At 36.5% G+C, this 20,452-nt stretch overlaps 1 protein-coding gene across 4 annotated transcripts in view; it reads right to left on the minus strand.

The window, feature by feature from the left end:
* IQCM (IQ motif containing M) overlaps positions 1-20,222 on the minus strand; it is a 482,329-nt gene extending 462,107 nt beyond the window's left edge. For 2 of the 4 annotated variants that reach the window (XM_032332475.1, XM_032332473.1), the window contains exon 1: positions 20,079-20,222. The gene's annotated coding sequence lies outside the window, so the exon portion shown is untranslated. The remainder of the gene's footprint in view (positions 1-20,078) is intronic. The other 2 variants (XM_032332481.1, XM_032332478.1) reach the window with 2 other exon arrangements.
* Positions 20,223-20,452: the final 230 nt, after the last annotated feature.

Here is a 20,452-nt window from a genome sequence, read left to right on the forward strand (position 1 = left end):
ACATCGGTGCCCAGGCGCCCAATATAGTTTGTATATATTCTCTACTTGGCATTGCATTGACTAGCAGATAAAACAGAGGGAATCACTGTGGCTTCTTTTGTAATCCTGAAATTTGTGTATTACTGCAACAAATAGAATTTGAGGTCTATCACAATAACGGGATTTTTCCTAGAGTGGAAAGCCCTTCTCAAAATTGGCAAGCCCTTGGATAGGAAATTCTTTGGGGACAAACATTAGGGAGAATGGCAAAATAGAGGCACTAGAGTGAAATCAGGAAAACAGATACAGAGCTCTATGGATCTGATGAACAAGTTCTGTCCTCGGGATCACTGCAAATGCCATCAAGAGTCCAGGCCTAATACCTCCTAGTTTGCGGAAAGTTGAGGTGAAGAAAATGTACGGAAATTAGAGTCATATCAGAAGGCTTCCTCTGAGCTTGCCTCACTTTGGCCTTCTGCTGAGTGGTGGTAGATGCTCTCCTCCTGGCATAATAGGCACGCCTAAATGTTGTTCAACAGCAATAGCAGACTTGGCAGATAGGACAGGAGACAGATAGACTTTGTCAGGTCAAGGAGAGCTCTACCGCCTTAAAATTGTCCAACCAAAGGATTCTCTCACAGTCTGAACTCTGCCATCTGGGATTCTGCAAGAAAATATTGGCATGGCATCTATGATCTCCTAAGTATACCTGCTGCAAACATATTCTGTATATATCTTAATAAATTTCTTCAAATGCAGTATTTATTATCTAATTTTTAAGCATTTTAAACTAAACTTACCAAATGCTTTATGACACTTATGGTAATTTATAAAGATATATATAGTAAAAGGACAAAAATGAGTGGAAATCAGGGTAGAGGGTAAAATAGAAGACAAGAAGACAAAACAAATGTAATGATAAACCACCAGCTAGCCTAACATTTTTAAGGAAGAAATGGAATACAAACAAAATTAGAGACAAGTAATAATAATATAAACATTTATGGAGTGTTTATAAATGCCTCTGTTCTAAGCACTTTTCACATATATTGCCTCATTTCATCTTTACCACAACCCCATGAGGAAGGAACCATTTTTTCCCCATTTTATAGGTGGAAAGGCAGGAGAAATAAAGTAATTTGCCTGAGGTCACACAGCTTGTAAACAATGAAGCTAGGATTCAAGTCCAGACACTGTGGACTCTCCTCTATACTCTCATCTATTAACATCCTGTCTACTGACCCAGAAAGAGAAAGAATCAAAAACGCAAAGAGTTTGAATAAAAAGGTGTAAGAGACTACTTTGAACAATACCATGCTAAAAATTTGAACACCTGGGGATATTCTTATAAGAAAACGCACACTACTAAAATTGGCCACATAAAGGAGTGAAAAAAAATCTAAAACCATGGGGAAATGATGAGGAAATTGTCACAGACCTAGATTCAAAAAATTGCCAGACCAGTGCCTTCTCACATTAATCATTTCAACTTTTCAAAGAAGATACAATTAAGATATTTCAAAAATTCCATGGAACAGATGGGGAATAAAAGAAAGAAAAAAGGCATGTAAATATATTTTATGAGTCAGGAGAAAACTGGGGGAGAGGGGGAGGGACACCTAGGTGGCTCTATCAGTTAAGCCTCTGCCTTGGGCTCAGGTCACAATCCCAGGGTCCTGGAATCGAGTCCTGAATTTGGCTCCCTGTTCAACAGGGAGTCTGCTTCTCCGTCTTCCTCTACCCCTTCCCCCTGTGCATGTTTTTTTTTTCTCTCTCTCTCTCAAATAAATAAATAAAATCTTAAAAAAAAATTGATATTAAACCTGACAAAAAGATGACAAAGGAAAAAAAAACAATGAGTCAGTTTTGCTTAGAAATACAAACACAGGCCTCTTATGTAAAATATTAAAATTCATACCCACCAACTTACTTACAAATAACATCAAAACATGTAGTCTTTATACTAAGAGTGCAAAAAAGGTTCAACAGTAGGCTGTCTATCAATAAAAATCATTACAGTGCCAGACTAAATAAGAACAATTGAGTCATTCCAATAGATCCTGAAAAATGCATTTGAAAAAAAATTGACATCCACAAGGATATACTGTTTAAAGCTTTTATTAAAGATAGAAATTCCTTCAACATGATCAAAACATTTTCAAATAAACACAAAAACAAATATCCTTATTGATGAAGCACTAGACTTATTCTCATAAAAGATGAAAGAGATCAAATCTTCTCTTACTCTAAACATATAAAATGGAAAAGAACAAAAAAAATCTAGATATATTTACACATAGTGGGGAACTAATTGTAAGATAAAAGGATAATTTCAGTAAGTGGGAAAGAATGAATTATAAAACAAATATAATTGTGACAATTACCCTCTAATTAGGGAAAAAAAGAAGTACTACCTCACACCTTAATACACAAAAATAAATTTGAGAACCAATAAAGTTTTATGTGTTGAATCCAATAGTATATTTTAAAAACTACAGTATTGGGACACCTTTCTGGCTTACTCAGTGAAGCATGCAACTCGATCTCTGGGTTGTGGGTCTGGGCCCCATGTTGAGTGTAGAAATTACTTAAAAATAAAATCTTAGAAAAAATGTTCAAATCATAAAAACTACAATATTTTTATTTTGAGACTGTTTTTTCTAAGCATGAACTGAAACTGAAAAATCATGAAGGAAAATATTTAAAGATTTTACATGTAAGGGCACCTGGGTGGCTCAGCAGGTTAAGCACCTAACAGTTGATTTCAGCTCAGATCATGATTAAGGGTTGTAAGATCCAGCCCTGTGTCAGGATCCACAATGGGCATGGAGCCTGCTTAAAATTTTCTCTCTCTCTCCCCCTGCTCCTCCCTACTCCTTCTCTCTCCCTCTCTGGAAGGAAAAAAAAAAAAACACCTTTTTAACATTTAAAATTTAAAATTTCTGTTCAAGACATTACACAATAAACAAATTTTTAAAAAAACAAATAGAAATTATTGAGGAAAATATTTGTAGTACACATGACAAAGGGTTAATATCTTCAACCAGTAGAATACCTTAACTCTATTTAAAAAGATGACACTACAAATTAAAAATTAAAAGACATAAAGAGACAACTGATGCCAAGAAAAAAAAATGACCAATAACCTAAGAAAATATATTTGATCTCAGTATTGATCAAAAGATAATGATTAAAACAATAAACTGATAATCACCTATTTACAAAAAAATTAGTATGATTGGTGTGGTGGCACAAGATGCCAAAGGAGTAGGAAACCCAAATTCTGTCTGGCCCCAGGAATTCAGCTGGAATGCTATCAAAACATTCTGAACACCTACAAACTCAACAGGAGATCGAAGAAAAGAATAGCAGCAAGTCTATGAACAGAGAAGCCACTACTTTCTAGAAGTTCTCTTCTGATTTCTTTAGTGTATATTTTTCTGGGGTCATTGTTACCCTGTTAGCATTTTGTTCTCTCATTCATCTATTCTTCTCTGGAAGAAATGACAAAATAGAAAAACTCACCTCAAAAAAAAAAAAAAGAACAAAAGGCAGTACTGACTGACAGACATTAGTAAGATGTCAGAACTAGAGTTCAGAATAACAATTTTTTAAAATATTTTATTTATTATTCAACATAGAGAGAGAGAGATCATAAGTAGGTAGAGAGGCAGGCAGAGAGAGAGGAGGAAGCAGGCTCCCCGCTGTGCAGAGAGCCTATGTGGGGCTCGATCCCAGGACCCTGAGATCATGACCTGAGATCATGCCAGAGGCAGAGGCTTAACCCACTGAGCCACCCAGGCGCCCCCAGAATGACAATTATAAACATACTAGCTAGGGTTGAGAAAAGCATAGAAGATACCAGATAATTCCTTTCTATAGAAATAAAATCTAACCAAGTCAAAATCAAAAAGGCTATTAATGAGGTGCAATAAAAAATGGAGGCCTTAACTGCTAGGATAAATGAGGTAGAAGAGAAAATTAGTGATACAGAAGACCAAATGATGGAGAATAAAGAAGCTGAGAAGAGATAAACAACTACTGGATCATGAGGGAAGAATTCAAGTGATAAGTGATACCATAAGATGAAATAATATTAGAGTAATTGGGATACCAGAAGAAGAAGAAGAAGAAAGAGGGGGGGGTCAGAGGGGTACTAGAGCAAATTATAGTAGAGAACTTCCCTAATTTGGGGAAGGAAACAGGCATCAAAATCCAGGAGGCACAGAGAAACCCCTCAAAAATCAATGAAAATAGGTCAACACACCATCATCTAATAGTAAAACTTATAAATCTCAAGAGACAATGAGAAAATCCTGAAAGCAGCTCAGGACAAGAGGTCTATAACCTACAACAGTAGAAACATAAGACTGGCAAAACACCCAGAGACCTGGCATGGCAGGCCAGAAAGGACTGACATGATATATTCAGAGCACTAAATGAGAAAAATATGCAGCCAATAATAGTATATCCAGCTAGGCTGTCATTGAAATTAGAAGGAAAGATAAAAACATCCAGGGCTGGCAAAAACTAAAAGAATTTGTGATCACCAACCCAGCCCTACAAGAAATATTCAAAGAGGTCCTCTAAGCAAAGAGAGAGCTGAAAGTAATACAGACCAGAAAGGAACACAGACAACATATAGTTATACAGTAACACTCACCTTACAGGCAATACAATGGCCCTAAATTCATATCTTTCAATAGTTACTCTGAATGTATATGGGTGAAATGCCCCAATCAAAAGATACAGGGTATCTTGTAACTGCATAAAAAAGCAAGACCCATCAATATGCTCTCTGCAAGAGATTCATTATATACCCAGACACCTCCAGACTGAAAGTGAAGGGGTAGAAAATGATGTATCATGTTAATGGACATGAAGAGAAAGCTGTGATAGCAATCCTTATAACAGATAAATTGGATTTTAAACTAAAGACTGTAGTAAGAGGTGATAAAGGATACTATATCATAATTAAAGGGTCTATCCAACAAGAATATTTAAAAATTGTAAATATTTATGCCCATAACATGGGAGCAGCCAATTATATAAACCAATTAATAATAAATTAAAGAAACACAGTAATATTAACACTAGAATCATAGAGGACTGTAACACCCTACTCACTGCAATGGACAGATCATCTAAGCAGAAGATCAAGAGGAAACAAGGGCTTTGAATGACACACTGGACCAGATGGACTTCACAGATATTTTCAGGACATTCCATCCTACAGTAAATATACACTCTGCTTGAGTGCACATGGAACATTCTCCAGAACAGATCACATCGGGGTTCACAAATCAGGTCTCAACTGGTACCAAAAGATAGGGATCATTCCCTGCATTTTTTTGGACCACAATGCTTTGAAACTCCAACTCAATCAAAAGAGGTAGGTTAGAAAGAAGTCAAATACACAGAGACTAAAAAGCATCCTACTAAAGAATGAATGGGTCAACTGGGAAATTAAAGAATTTTTAAAAATCATGGAAATAAATGAAAACACAGCTGTTCAAAAACACAGCAAAGGCGGTCCTAAGAGGAAAACATACAGCAATACAAGCCTTTCTCAAGAAACAAGAAAGGTCTCAAACACACAACAGAATCCTCCACCTAAAGAAGCTGGAGAAAGAACAGCAAATAAAACCTAAACCCAGCAGGAGAAGAGAAATAATAAAGATCAGAGCAGAAATAAATGAAATAGAAACCAAAAGAACAGAAGAACAAGTCAAAGAAACTAGGAGCTGGTTCTTTGAAAGAATTAATAAGATTGATAAACCTCTGGACAAAGGTTTGGACACTTACCAAAAAGAAACGAGAAAGGACCCAGATTAATAAAATTATGAATGAGGGGCGCCTGGGTGGCTCAGTGGGTTAAAGCCTCTGCCTTTGGCTCAGGTCATGATCTCAGGGTCCTGGGATTGAACCCCAATTAAGGCTCTCTGCTCAGCAGGGAGCCTGCTTCCCTTCCCCTCTCTCTGCCTGCCTCTCTGCCTACTTCTGATCTCCGTCTGTCAAATAAATAAAAATCTTAAAAAATAAAAAATAATAATAAAATCATGAATGAAAGAGGAGCGATCATATCCAGCACCAAACACCAATACAAACAATTATAAGAGCATATTATAAGCAAGTATATGCCAGTAAATTTGACAATCTGGAAGAAATAGATTAATTCCTAGAGACATATCAACTACCAAAACTGAACCAGAAAGAAACAAAAAACCTGAACAGACCCATAACCAATAAGGAGATTGAAGCAGTCATCAAAAATCTCCCAACAAACCAGAGCCCAGGGACAGTGGCTTCCAAGGGGAATTCTACCAAACACTTAAAGAAGAGTTAAGATCTAGTCTGCTAAAAATGTTCCTAAAAATAGAAATGGAAGGAAAACTTCCAAACTCATTTTATGAGGTCAGCATTACCTTGATCCCAAAGACCCCATCAAAAAAGAGTATTACAGACCAGTATCCCTCATTAACATGGATGTAAAAGAACGTATTAATAAAGAAAAAGACCAGAACCATATGATCCTCTTAATAAATGCAGAAAAAGCATCTGACAAAATACACCATCCTTTCTTGATTAAAACTCTTCACAGTGTAGGGATAGAGGATATATACCTCTAAAAGCCATCCATGTAAAACCCACAGCAAGTATCATTCTCAATGGGGAAAAACAGAGCATTCCAGGGCTGTCCGCTATCACCACTGCTACTCAACATAGTACTAAAAGTCCTAGCCTCAGCAATCAGACAACAAAAAGAAAGAAAAGGCATCCGAATCAGCAAAGAAGAAGTCAAACTCTCACTCTTTGCAGATAATATGGTATCTTATGTGAAAAACCCACTGCTAAAACTCACACAGGAATTCAGTAAAATGTCAGGATATACAATCAATGCACAGAGATCAGTTGCATTTCTATACACAAACAACAAGACAGAAGAAAGAGAAAGTAAGGAGTTGATCCCATTTACAATGGCACCCAAAACCAAAAGATACCTAGGAAAAAACCTAACTAAAGAGGCAAAGAATCTGTACTCAGAAAACTATAGAATACTCTTAAAAGAAATTGAGGAAGACACTTTAAAAACGTTCTGTCTTCATGGATTAGAAGAACAAATATTGTGAAAATGTCTATGCTACCTAAAGCATCTAAACATTTAATGCAATCCCTATCAAAATACCATCAACTTTTTTCAAAGAACTGGAACAAATAATTCTAAAATTAGAGTGGAACCATAAAAGACACAAATAGCCAAAGGAATGTGAAAAAAGAAAAGTAAACCTGGTGGCATCACAATTCCAGACTTCAAGCTCTATTACAAAGCTATAATCATTAAGACAGTATAGTACTGACATGAAAACAGACACACAGATCAATGAAACAGAATACAGAGCCCAGAAATGGATCCTCAACTCTGGTCAACTAATCTTCGACAAAGCAGGAAAGATTGTCCAATGGAAAAAAGACACTCTCTTTAACAAATGGTGTTGGGAAAACTGGATAACCGCATGCAGAAGAATGAAATTGGACCATTTCCTTACACCACACACAAAAATAGACTCAAAATAGACAAAAGACCTTGTTGTAAGACAGGAGTCCATCAAAATCCATGAGGAGAATAGAGGTAGCAACCTCTTCAACCTCAGCTACAGCAACTTCTTCCTAGAAACAAAAGGCAAGGAAGGGAAGCAAGGGCAAAAATGAACTATTGGGATTTCATCAAGATCAAATGCTTTTGCACAGCAAAGAAAACAGTCAACTAAACCAAAAAACAACCGAAAGAATGGGAGAAGATATTCACAAATGATGTATCAGATAAAGGGCTAGTATCCAAAATCTATAAAGAACTTATCAAACTCAACCCACAAAAAGCAAATAATCCAATCAAGAAATGGGCAGAAGACATAAACAGACAATTCTGCAAAGAAGACATCCAAATGGTCAACAGACACATGGAAAAGTGCTCAACATCATTTGGCATCAGGGAAATATAAATCAAAACCTCAGTGAGATACCACCTCACACCAGTCAGAACAGCTAAAAATAACAAATCAGGAAACAACAGATGTTGGAGAAAGGGGAACCCTCCTACACTATTGGTGGGAATGCAAGGTGATGCAGCCACTCTGGAAAACAGTAGGGAGGTTCCTCAAAAAGTTGAGAATAGAGCTACCCTATGACCCGGCAATTGCATTACTGGGTATTTACCCCAAAGATACAAATGTAGTGATCTGAAGGGGCACGTGCCCCTGAATGTTTATAGCAGCAATGTCCACAATAGCCAAACTATGGAAAGAGCTTTGATGTCCACCAACAGATGAATGGATAAAGAAAAATTTACATATACACACACACACACACATACACACACACACACACCAAGAAGATTTTATATATATATACATATATGTATATATATATATATACACATATATACATATACCAAGAAAATGGTATACACACACACACACACACACACACGCATGGGAATATTATGCAACAACCATCAAAAAAATGAAATCTTGCCATTTGCAACAATGTGGATAGAACTAGAGGGTATTATGCTAAGAGAAATAAGTCAATCAGAGAAAGACAAGTATCATATGATCTTACTGATAATGTGGATTTTGATAAATAAGGCAGAGGATCATGGGGAAGAGAGCAAAAATGAAACAAGATGAAACCAGAGAGAGAGACAAACAGTAAGAGAGTCTTAATTTCAGGAAACAAACTGAGGATTGCTAGATGGGAAGGGGTGGGAGGGATGGGGTAGCTGGGTAATGGACATTTGGGGAGGGTATATGTGATAGTGAGTGCTATGAACTGTGTAAGACCGATGAATCACAGACCTGTATTTCTGAAACAAATAATACATTATATGTTAATTTAAAAGAATAAATATCAGTGGCGCCTGAGTGGCTCAGTTGTTAAGTGTCTGCCTTCACCTCAGGTCATGATCCCAGGGTCCTGGAATCAAGACCTGCATCAGGCTCCCTGCTGTGCGGGAAGTCTATTTCTCCCTCTCCCACGCCCCCTGCTTGGGCTCCCTTTCTCACTGTCTCTCTCTGTCAAATAAATAAATAAAACCTTTAAAAAAATAAATAAAAAGAAATTTAAAAATAAATGGAGAAAATTTTTTTTAAAAAAATCAGTATGATTGTCGATGCACAGTGTTGGTGTGGAAGATAATGGGCATGTAAATTTGCACAACCTTTCTGGAATGAAATCTGGCAATCCGTATCAAATTCAAAAATGTGCATGCTTTCAAACATTGCAATTCTGCTAGGAATGTTTCTAAGGAACTAATCTAACAAGCATTTAGTCAATTATATACAAAACTATTCCTGAACTATTACTTCAAACAGTGGTTTTTTAAATTTAATTTGTTCCCAGCTTTACTGAGATATTGACATATCACATATGTAAGTTGAGATGTTCAACATGATAATTAGATACATGTATATATTGCAAAATGATTACCACAATAAGATTATTTAACATCTCCATCTCTATTCCTTTACATAATTATAATTCTGTGTGTGTGTGTGTATGTGTGTGCATATAGTGACATTTGAGATCTATTCCTTTAAAAATTTTCAAGTATGTAATACAGTATTATTAATTATCATCACCATGTTCTACCAAACAATGGCATATTTAAAACAATATAAATGTCCCTCAATTTATTGGTCAAATTATAGTGTTTCCACAGTATGAAATGGTATTCATTTGTTTTAAAAAAAAAAAAACAAAGTGATTCCAAATTTAGGTATTTGTTCATGACATACTTGATTAAAGTAGGCTAAGAAATAAATATTAATAACATAACAATTTTATATGTAATTAAATACATTTTTTAAAAACTCTGAGATGGTGTAACCAAAAAAGAAGAAAAGAGCTTAGAAGAATATAAACCAAGGCTTATATAAGCATGGTTGTCTACAAATCATTGGATTATGAATATTTTTCTTTTCTTCCTTTTGTTTCCATAGTTTCTGATTGTCTTTAATAAATGTGTTTTGCCCTTGTAACAATTATTTAAATTTCTTTCAATGAAAGAACCTAGATTAAAATATCAACCTATTTTAATAGACCCATAAACATTAATTACAGAAAACCAATCTGTTTTTATAGCAGAATTCTGCTATAGCTGAATTGCTGTTATAGCAAAATATACCTGCCTTCCCAGTATTTTTTCATATTTAAGATAATAGATTAGTTCTAAAAATGTAAAATCAAGGGACACAGTTAACACAAAATACTAAACCTAGCCCTTATAATTTTACATATTTTCCAAAGTAAAATATAAGTTTCTTCACACATCAACTTGTTTTTCAAGTGACATGGGTAACTCAACGTTGGTGTCCACCATATGCTATTGATTGGCTGACTCATGTTCTACCAATGTAGAAAAGTGTCATTATCTACTGCCACACTAAAATATGAGGGTGAATTAATTAAAAAATTAAATTAAATTAAAAAATTAAAAAAATAACAGATCCTGAAATTGACCACATCAAGAATTTTGTGTAAATGTGGACGACAATGGGTTTTTTTGTTCACAGATAATAGCTGGATACCTCTGCAATTAATTTTTAAAGTTTCAAATCATGTTCTGGAATCACTCAATATCAAAACAAATTTGTTATTTTAGTCTCCACACTCACTGAGTCTTTCTCCAAAGAAGCTGCCAAAGCAAGCACCAGCTGGCCTCTTGGGAACAAGATGAGGCTCACTCCAGATATTTCTTTTTGAACTCAAAATAGATACTAAAAAGACAGTGTTGAACTAATCAAACCTGTTAATCTAAACTAATCTAATTTAATAAAGGTTTACCATCAAGAGAGCTTGAATTGTACAGTGAATATTTAAAACATTTCCATTTATCTCTTTTAAATGTTCTGGTTTTCCTTAAACATTAATTGTAGATAAGAGGCCCAGCAATTCTCTCACTGCCTTCTGCCTGGCTCTCCTCATGTTATCACAGGGGTTCTTGGAAGCATTTGTGAAACCTGGATAAAAAGACACAGTAGGTAGGAAAAGAATAAATGAAACAAGAGGGGATCGGGAGGGAGATAAACCATAAGAGACTCTTAATGTCACAAAACAAACTGAGGGTGGCCAGGGGCAGGGTGTAAGGAGAGGGTGGTGGGGTTATGGACATTGGAGAGGGTATGTGCTATGGTGAGTGCTGTCAAGTGTATAAACCTGGCGATTCACAGACCTGTACCCCTGGGGTTAATAATACATCATATGTTTATTAAAAAAAATTTTAATTAAAAATTAAAAAATTTAAAAATTAAAAATTAAAAAATTAAAAAGACACAGTACTATAGTACACAAGCTTCCTTACCTATCTTGCCACGTCCTTACCTATCTTGCTGGACTCTTTCTACAGTGAAATTTATAGAGATTCAGTTAATAGAGAGAAAACAGTAAAAGTATATGATTGTTAGAATGCAATGGAGAATATAAATTGGCCCAACCACTCCACAGAGCAACACATAGCAACACTCTTTGAAATCTTCATGCCCTTTGAGCTGGTAATTCCCCAGAACTATTTATATTCAACTGGGCTCAGCACAGCATTATTTGAGTCATAATACACCCATTCTTTTGCCAGATCTTTTCTAACTTTGATCAGGTGCTACTCTCATCCAAAATAAACTCACTCGTCCAGAAACAACAATGTTAGATCCATGGTAGACTGAGCACTGCTTCAGCCTAGTGATATCTTCTGATCCTTAACCAGGGTCCCAGGGGTTGTTTGGAAATGTGGAGAATGTTTGATAGTCCTGGTGGGTGGGGCCAGGGATGCTACATGGCTGCAGTGCCTGGGCTATTTCCACATAATAAAGAATTGTTCTCCCCAAAGTACAAGCAGTAGTAGAAGCTGGTATACTGCCCAGAACCTCCCTTCAAGGCCAAGCCCTCAGTGGCTAGGAATATTGTCTGCTTATGGTTCACAGCTATGCTCCTCAATGAGCATTGCTCAAGGTTACTGCACCTCCCAGGAGGAACCCATAGGTGAAATCTGGCAGATAAAGGCATGAAAAAGATCTGCTTCCACTTGGGACAGTTCCATAGGGCCTTTCTTTCTCTGTGGCTCCCTGTAGGACAGGCTGAGACCTCAGCTGGCTATCCTACTGCAACTCAGCTTCTCTCTCTGCCCCATCCTGCCATTCTACCTTCATCCCAGAAGTACTTTTTGCAAACATCCCAGTAAATCTTGTGCACTCATCTCCCTCAGAGTCTGCCTGCACAAAACCTGATTTATGATAATCCCTACTGAGATACACTACTTTAGTTCATCTCCTTATTTTCCGGATGAGTGAAGAAGGGTCTAGAAAGGGTAAAAATTGTGTTCAAAGTAGAGAAGTGGCTAGTTCAGCACTCACTGCACATATTACACATTAAAAACTGTGAGAAGCTTGAGAAATTGGGAATGAACGGAAAGAGAAGGAAAAGTTATGTTAAAACCTTTACTGTGGATGGGACTCCTGGCTGGCTCAGTCAGAAGAGAATGTGACTCTCGATCTCAGGGTCATGAGTTTGAGCCCCACGTTGGGTGTACAGATCACTTAAAAAAAAAATTAAAAATCAAACAGTAAATCTTGGGGCACCTGGGTGCCTCAGTGAGTTAAGCCCCTGCCTTCAGCTCAGGTCATGATCCTAGGGTCCTGGGATTGAGCCCCGCATCGGGCTCGCTGCTTGGCAGGGAGCCTGCTTTCCCCTCTCTCTCCGCCTGCCTCTCTGCCTACTTGTGATCTCTCTCTCTGTCAAATAAATAAGTAAAATTTAAAAAAAAAAAAAAGAAAGAAAATCTTTATTATGGGAAATCTTAAACAAAAATTTTAAAAAGCAGTAAGATTTAACTATATGGATGGCCTCAGTTGGTTAAGCATCCAACTCTTGATTTCAGCTCAGGTGATTGACATCAGGGTCCTGAGACTGGGACCCACATCAGGCTCAGTGCTCAGCAGGGAGTATGCTTGAGATTCTCTCTCTCCCTCTGTCCTGCCCCATCCCCACATGCTCTCTCTAAATAAATAAATAAATCTTTTAAAAAAATACTTTATATGAAGAAATGCTTAATAATGATAGAGCCTGGGGATCAATATTACTAATTCACCACAATACAAAAATAAAAAATAAAATTTAATAAAAATAAATAGGAAAATAATAAAAATAAAGAAAGAAAGAAAAATAATATATTTATTTAGAAATTAAAAAAAAAAACACTTCCCAAATATCTCAGTTTGGGAAAAACTCTTTGCTGGATGCCCTAACTACTATCAGTCTGCCTAAACTATTCATATTTAGTGTGCATCACTGTTATGGAGCCAAAAAATAATAATTAGAAATTTTCCTCTTAAAAAGAAACAGCTGGAAAGATGTGGAGAGTATCCACTGAGGTGAGAATGAAAAAACAAGAATGGTAAATCAAATCCCCTTCACAACCAACATATTCCTCTTTCCTCTGAAAACACCACTAGGTCTAGACACCCACTATTCACCAAAAAAAAGTCTTTATTATCCCCAGTGTTCTCTTCTAAGCCATCTGTCAATCTTGAAAGACATGTCTCTACCATGGCCAATTCCTTCACTCCTATTTTAGCATAATTTTTAAATATAGCTTAATATTTCACCTTGCAACTTTAATACTTACATCATCTTGGTTCTGTTCTCAGTGAAGAGATTTCCCCTACTATTTTCAAGAATCATGAAGACAGAATGACAATATTGCTTAAAGTTCTAGTCATAGACTAACAATTACCTGCTAACCCCCACAATAAAAGAAAAACAAAACATATAGGTTTTGAAAGATGTTTTTTCATATAAACTCATAATTGGAATGCAAAACTAAGATGAAAATTACTAAGATTTTTTATTTTTTGAGTAAAAGGAAAAATTCCCATTACACACTTTTTTAATTATCTCAGAATCAAAATTAGTATTTAAAAAAGCAGGAAATAGGGGCTCAGTCGGTTAAACGTTCGACTGCTCAGTTGGTTAAACGTTCAACTCTTGATTTTGGCCCAGGTCATAACTTCAGGGTCATCAGATCAAGCTCCACATGGGCTCCATATCCTGGAGCCTGCTTAAGATTCTCTCTCTCCCCTTCTACCTCTCCCCCACCCCCACACGTGTGTGCTCACTCTCTCCCTCAAATAAATAAATAAGTAGGCAGGAAATAAAGCATGCTGAATGAATGGAATTATTACCAAAGCCAATATAACCAAAATAATTTTCCTCAAATCCTCATTTGAAAAGAATTTGATATTTTAGAGCAAAAACTCACAGAAGTCCTTGTGCTTAACTAAGCAACTCCAAAGATTGTGCCAAATATTTAACATTTATTTTAAAACATTTTGAATGGTACTTTTACCACGTACATGTCCCAAAATAATCCTGAAAATGATATTTTTTCTAACATATAATAAAAAACTTCCTGGCTCTCAAAGTCTGAGAGGCAGCATGCATAATATACTAGATTCCTGTTTATTAGCTCATGATATGAAAAGAATTTTGTCCAATAGCTTCAGGGAAAATTACTAACTAGAATTTACTATTAATAATGTTCTCATTGTCTTGGTCATCTACATGAAGTACAAAAGGAAGCAGTTAGACTCACTCTTTAAAGTTGAAAAATGACAGGAGGTATTGCCAGACCCCATTCTCTTACATAAACTCTGGTTTTACATCAAAGAGAACCATGATATTATTTTAGTCATCCTCTGATTCAATGGCAATACTCTCTTCATATTGCAAAGAACAATCATATGTTTAATTAAATCAGGAAAAAGTAATAAGCATTCCATATTTGGGGGTTAACAATAGGAGCCTTCTCCTGTGTTGAGTGTGTCCTAGTTTAGAGCTCAGTTGACAATTCAAAGGCTAAACCAGAAAAGTCAGGACAGCTTGACTTTTTTGGTTTCCCAGTTGTACAGCTTGCAATCTCTCTATTTCATAGAGGTAGCAGGGCACCATAACAGGAACAGATTGTTCCATCAGCAGAACAAAAATTGAACAGACAGCAGCTTTCTCCAAAACTGTGACTGTTTTCCAAATGTGCATGCTCTAGTTAGGGCTAAGGTTATTTATTCAAATGCTAAGAGAAATTATTGTGGCCACTAGCTTTCTAAGTTTAATTTAGAAACCATTTCTTTTCTCTCCTGCCTAAAAGATGTAGTCACATTCCTAGATCTTTTTCCTGGCTGTTAGGTTCTGAACCAAATATCCTCTTGTATCTGTGCGAAATTACAATCTGATGTTATCACTGTTCAGCTTGGCTACATTCCACAAACACTCATACAGTTAAAAAATAACTTCTTTGATATCCTTATAATTATGATTGAGTTCTTCTCTACTAGATCACTTTTAAGACCAGTTCTAAGATGAAAGCGACAGAAAAAAAAAAAAAACTGGAATTCTTTAGATCATGGAAACAGCTTTCTGATATTCTGTTAAAGCTCTATCAAATCATCACTCGCTTTCCATTGTCCTTGTGATAAAATCCAAACTACTTAATTTAGCTTACAAGCTCTCCAGCATCTGCCTTCTGTTACTCTTTCAAGGCCTCATTTCCCCCTTTGAACTCTAGTCTCAGCTTCAGGAAACTTCTTCCAATTCTGGAGGGTCCCATATTCCTTCCTGCCTTGGAATCTGCACACCCTCTTCTTTCTACCCTCTTTGACTGCCTACCTACTTCTCTCTATATATATACATGCATGTATATATATATTGTATGTACATATATATGTATATATATATGTGGAATTATATATATTTACAGAATTAACCAATTTTTGAATGAGTGACACCATCAAGAGACTTGCCTGTCTCAAAACATCTCATCCTAAATATTCTCCTGAAGATGCAAATGTAAGTTTTTAGAGAATTAACAAAGAATTATTTACATACAATCAATTTAGTACAGTTAATAATATGGTGTGCTTTGTGAATATGCCAGGCAGAGAACAAAGCTCCAAGGTAAGAAGTAGGACCAAGATAGGGAGCCCCCTTTGAAACTTTGATCATCTGTATTAGCACTATCAAATAGGGGACCATAGACTGGTGCTTGTCTGTGAACTTTTTGCTATGGGATAGTGAAGAGATGGCAGCTTGCACTAGAGTGCAAATCAACACATTGCTTTCTTCATTGAGAAAGTCTTGCAGCCAAAAAAAAAAAAAAAAAGCTGAATTAAACAGTATATTTAGTGACTTTGCATGCCACTGATGTACAGCAAAATCTGAAGGTCCTAGAAACAGGAATTAAACAAAATAGAAAGAACCATAAAAGCAAGAATAAACTTACCAAATGAAAGTTTTCCATCTGTCAATTCTATTTAATGTCAGGCTTTAAATTATATCCGTAACTGAATTACTCATTTTCTCTTACCTCTGGTACACTAGACTTAGCGATGATACTAAATAGGTAAATGAGGAAAAATTTTTTATTTCAGAAAACATCAGTAAGACATTATTTTACCACTCCCCCACCCTCTGGTAGCTTTGGCAATACTGAGAATTTTTTTATTGTCACAGATGAAACTGGGGGGCGGGGGGAAACTGTTAACATTTAAGTGGATAGAGACCAGGGATACTGGTAAATGCCCAACAAAGCACAAGACTGTACTTCCCCAAATAAAAAAACCATCCAGTCCAAAATGCTACTATTGTTGAAGCTAAGAAACCTTGCATACTAGATGGTCTCTAAAGTCCCCTTCATCTCTCACATTCTCTGATTCTTTATTTTGATGTTCACGAGAACTGTATTCATATTAGTGACCTAATGACAGTGGGCAAAAGTGACTTCTTTATCTAATGTCAATTTCTGCAGTGAAATATATTTAGGCTAAAAAGAGAATACATTCAAAAACTGAAATAATTATAATGCTCAGCGAACTTCCATACTTATTTATTCTAATTGAATAATAAAAAAAAATAACAAAGGGGAAAACCACCAGAAACTTCTGCCTAAAATGACTTAATTTTCTCTATCAGCTATTTGTTCAATCCAGCTGTATAAGAAGCTGGAAAACATTCAAGAAACCTAGACTCAGTCAGCACCTCTGTCCTGATCTATTACAAAGCCTTAAGCAGGGTTCGGTATTCTGGGCTTTAGTTTTTGTTTTTACTAGAAAACAGAGATACTACTTAAAGGCTAAAATCAAGAATGTCTGACACAAAAATAACATGATTGTTGAATTCCTTGAGGCCTTTGTTTAAACTGTTCCACAGTTAAAAAAAAAAAAAAAAAAAAAAAAACTACCGTGAAGTAAGTTCTACTCTGACATTCTTATGAGTACCCTACACTCTAACTCTAAATAGAATGACTATTCCTTTTAGATACATCTTATATTGTATAATAAATTTTACTTTTTTTCATTAAGTTAAAACAGGTTTAAAAGAAAATATCTTATTGCATAGAAAAATTATTTCCTGATGATTTCTAGCGCCTGCTTACTTACTGATATCATTGTGTCTGTAAGAATCACCAGACGTCAAATTTAGAGCCACTATGCTTTGGTGAAAGACCAAATATTCTCACAAAGGATGTCAGTTGTACCCCTGGAATTACACCCTTCTATTTGATCTGTTCCAGCTTTCTCAGCTGGCACGTGCATACTTGAAAAGAAAAAAAAAAGAAAACCTCAAGTTCCCAGGATGGTCTTTTGTCTTTGGTCCTTTTTTGCAGAGAGAAGTAATCATGTCTCTGCAGCTTCCACTATAGTTTGTTGAGGATTTCCAAAAGCACTTATCCCTAAATATTTAGATACTGCTCTTAAGTGTTCCTCAAAGTCATTAGATCTTTTATGTTCATAGCCATAAACAAATAGGGTTCTGTGAGCCTTATATAAATATTAATGACTACAAGCTAAGCATCAAATGCAAAATGGGCAATCAGGATTTTTATTTAAATTTAAAGGTGCAAAACAGAAATGTCAAACCCACAAGCAAAAACTGCAGGCTAGACCTCAAAAGGCAGTATGGATAACTGGAATGGTAACAGATAGGTTTCCAAGTGTATTGGAATGAGTAATGAAATCCAAATAAAATAATACTGGCATACTTACAAAACAATAACCTTTTTTGACCTATTAATAAAATGTATTTTATAGCAAAATCTCTGACGCCCCAGCTCTGCCTATGAGATACGTGAGTAATTCAAACTCTGTACATTTTGATTTCCTTATCTGTAAAACAGAATTTTAAAAGTACTTACATCATAGAGTTATTGTGAGTATTGAATGAGTCCACATGTTAATATGTTTGCCCAGTGCCTGACACAGAGCATCCAGTTGATACACATTAAATATTATTCAGAAAAATGATATAGACATTACTCAAAGATCTAGATCAGGGACTGACTACAGCCTGACTCACAAGCCAAGTCCATTTGGCCACCTGTTTTTGTCAACAGTTTTTTGGGAACACAGCCATGCCCCATTCATTTATGTATTGTCTAGGATTGCTTTCACCCTACAACAGCAAAACTGAGTCCTTGTGGCAGAGACCATATGGCCTGCCAAACCTAAAATATTTATTCTTTAGACCTTACTGTGTCTAAGGATCTGTTACCCTGAAAAAAATCACAATGAACATGCTGATAAACATCAAAAAGATGCACACAAGTCCCCTCTGTTTACACATGCCCAAAGCATTTTGGAAGTTCTACACCTACAGGGTTTTGATTTGAAAGGAGAAGCAGGGATGAAACTGGTGAGGGAGAGATAATAAGGACATCCTACAAAAAGGTTTTCTTCTTCCAATACTGGATTCTTGAGATTGAAAAACACAGTCGTGGCTGTCGTCTCTTTAAGGATTTAAAATTAGACCATTTTGGGGCACCCAGGTGGCTCAGTTGGTTAAGCGCCTACTTTCCCCTCAGATCATGATCCCAGAGTCCTGGGATGGAGCCCTGCATTGGGCTCCCTGCTCTGCAGAGAGTCTGCTTCTCCCTCTCCCTCTGCCTGCGGGAGTGCTCTCTCTTTACCTCTCTGTCAAATAAATAAATAAAATATTTTAAATAAATAAATAAATAAAATGAGACCATTTTGAAACTGTTCTTTAGAAACTACAAAGAGTTGAGTTTAAGAGCACAAACACTGGAGCTAGGTTTCTTGGGTTCAAATTATGGTTCTACCATTAACTAGCTATCTGACTTCGGGAAACTGATTAATCTCTCTGCGGTAACGATTAAATAAATTACTAAAAGCACCTCCTACTTAACATCCATAGTCCATTCCTAAAATTGAATATTGTATTGCACAAATGCTCACCAGACTGCATTATTTTTAAATGAGAAAATCCCTATGCCCCACCTCAGACCCCCCACACACTACATACACCTACACAACTACTGTGTCTTGACTGCACAATAACCAGTTATATACCACACTAACCCTTCCTCTACATGTGCCAGTCCTAGGATATTCGGCACAATGCTGTCACCTTCCTAAAAGAAGGTGTCACCTTCCTAAAAAGAAACTAAAGCAGTAAAACTGCTTTATATTTTATAATTATATACTTATATATTTATATAATATATATAATTATATATATTTATAAATATCAAAGTATCATTTTAGAATTTAGATGTTCAAAACATCTTTCTGATCATTAAACATCATTAACAATTTGTTTTTTAAAAAGTTGGCTTTGCACGAAGTAACATCTTCTTTTCCATTTAATGGCTTTCCTGAATTGCTCTGCTATTTCACTATTGTCTTCAGTACTCTCTCATTGCACAGTTTTGGACAAAACACGGCCTCAATACTAAAGGCACTCTGGAAAATTTGTCCGGGACCAGAATCCAGGGACAGGATCACACTGTGCACTACGCAGTGGGGCCCCTCCTCCAACCTGCAGCATACTAGATGCCCAACATTTTGGCTGTGCAAGACATCTGCTCAAAATGCTGATTTTCTATCACTTTGGATTAATTCCAGACTTTTTCAGCACATCTTTTTGTTTAAACTGTGAGTTTTGTAAATATAAATATAATTTTTCCCATATAAACACGGCCTGAAAAATATACCCACTCTTCCAAGTTTAAGTATTAAAAACGAAACCATATGACGGCAAACCTCTCCACACTCCAACCCTTGCCCAAACCCTCCTGTAACCGGGGTGTGCTCACGCAGGAGTCCTGATGCTCAGCTAAAGAGCGCCTTGGGGCTCCTGGGATTTGGACGCCTTCAGCTTCCTGTGACGAAGCCCGGCCCACAACACCTCCCTCTCCCCATCGTGCCCTCCGACCCTCGCCCTCCCCCACTCCCGCGCCGCCGACCTTCACGCCAGCGGCTGTCTCCCCCTGCTGGTGCGGCGGTGTGGTGGCACGTCCCAGAGCTCACTCAAGCCAACACATCCCGGCTGTCTGGAGGCCTTGACAGAGCTCCCCTCAGGACAAAAATGAGTGCATCTCCAGGAAAAGTGATGTCCCCAAGCATTTGAAAAGCGA

Source organism: Mustela erminea, chromosome 2 (genome assembly GCF_009829155.1).
Source record: "Mustela erminea isolate mMusErm1 chromosome 2, mMusErm1.Pri, whole genome shotgun sequence".
NCBI classification, from domain to species: domain Eukaryota; kingdom Metazoa; phylum Chordata; class Mammalia; order Carnivora; family Mustelidae; genus Mustela; species Mustela erminea.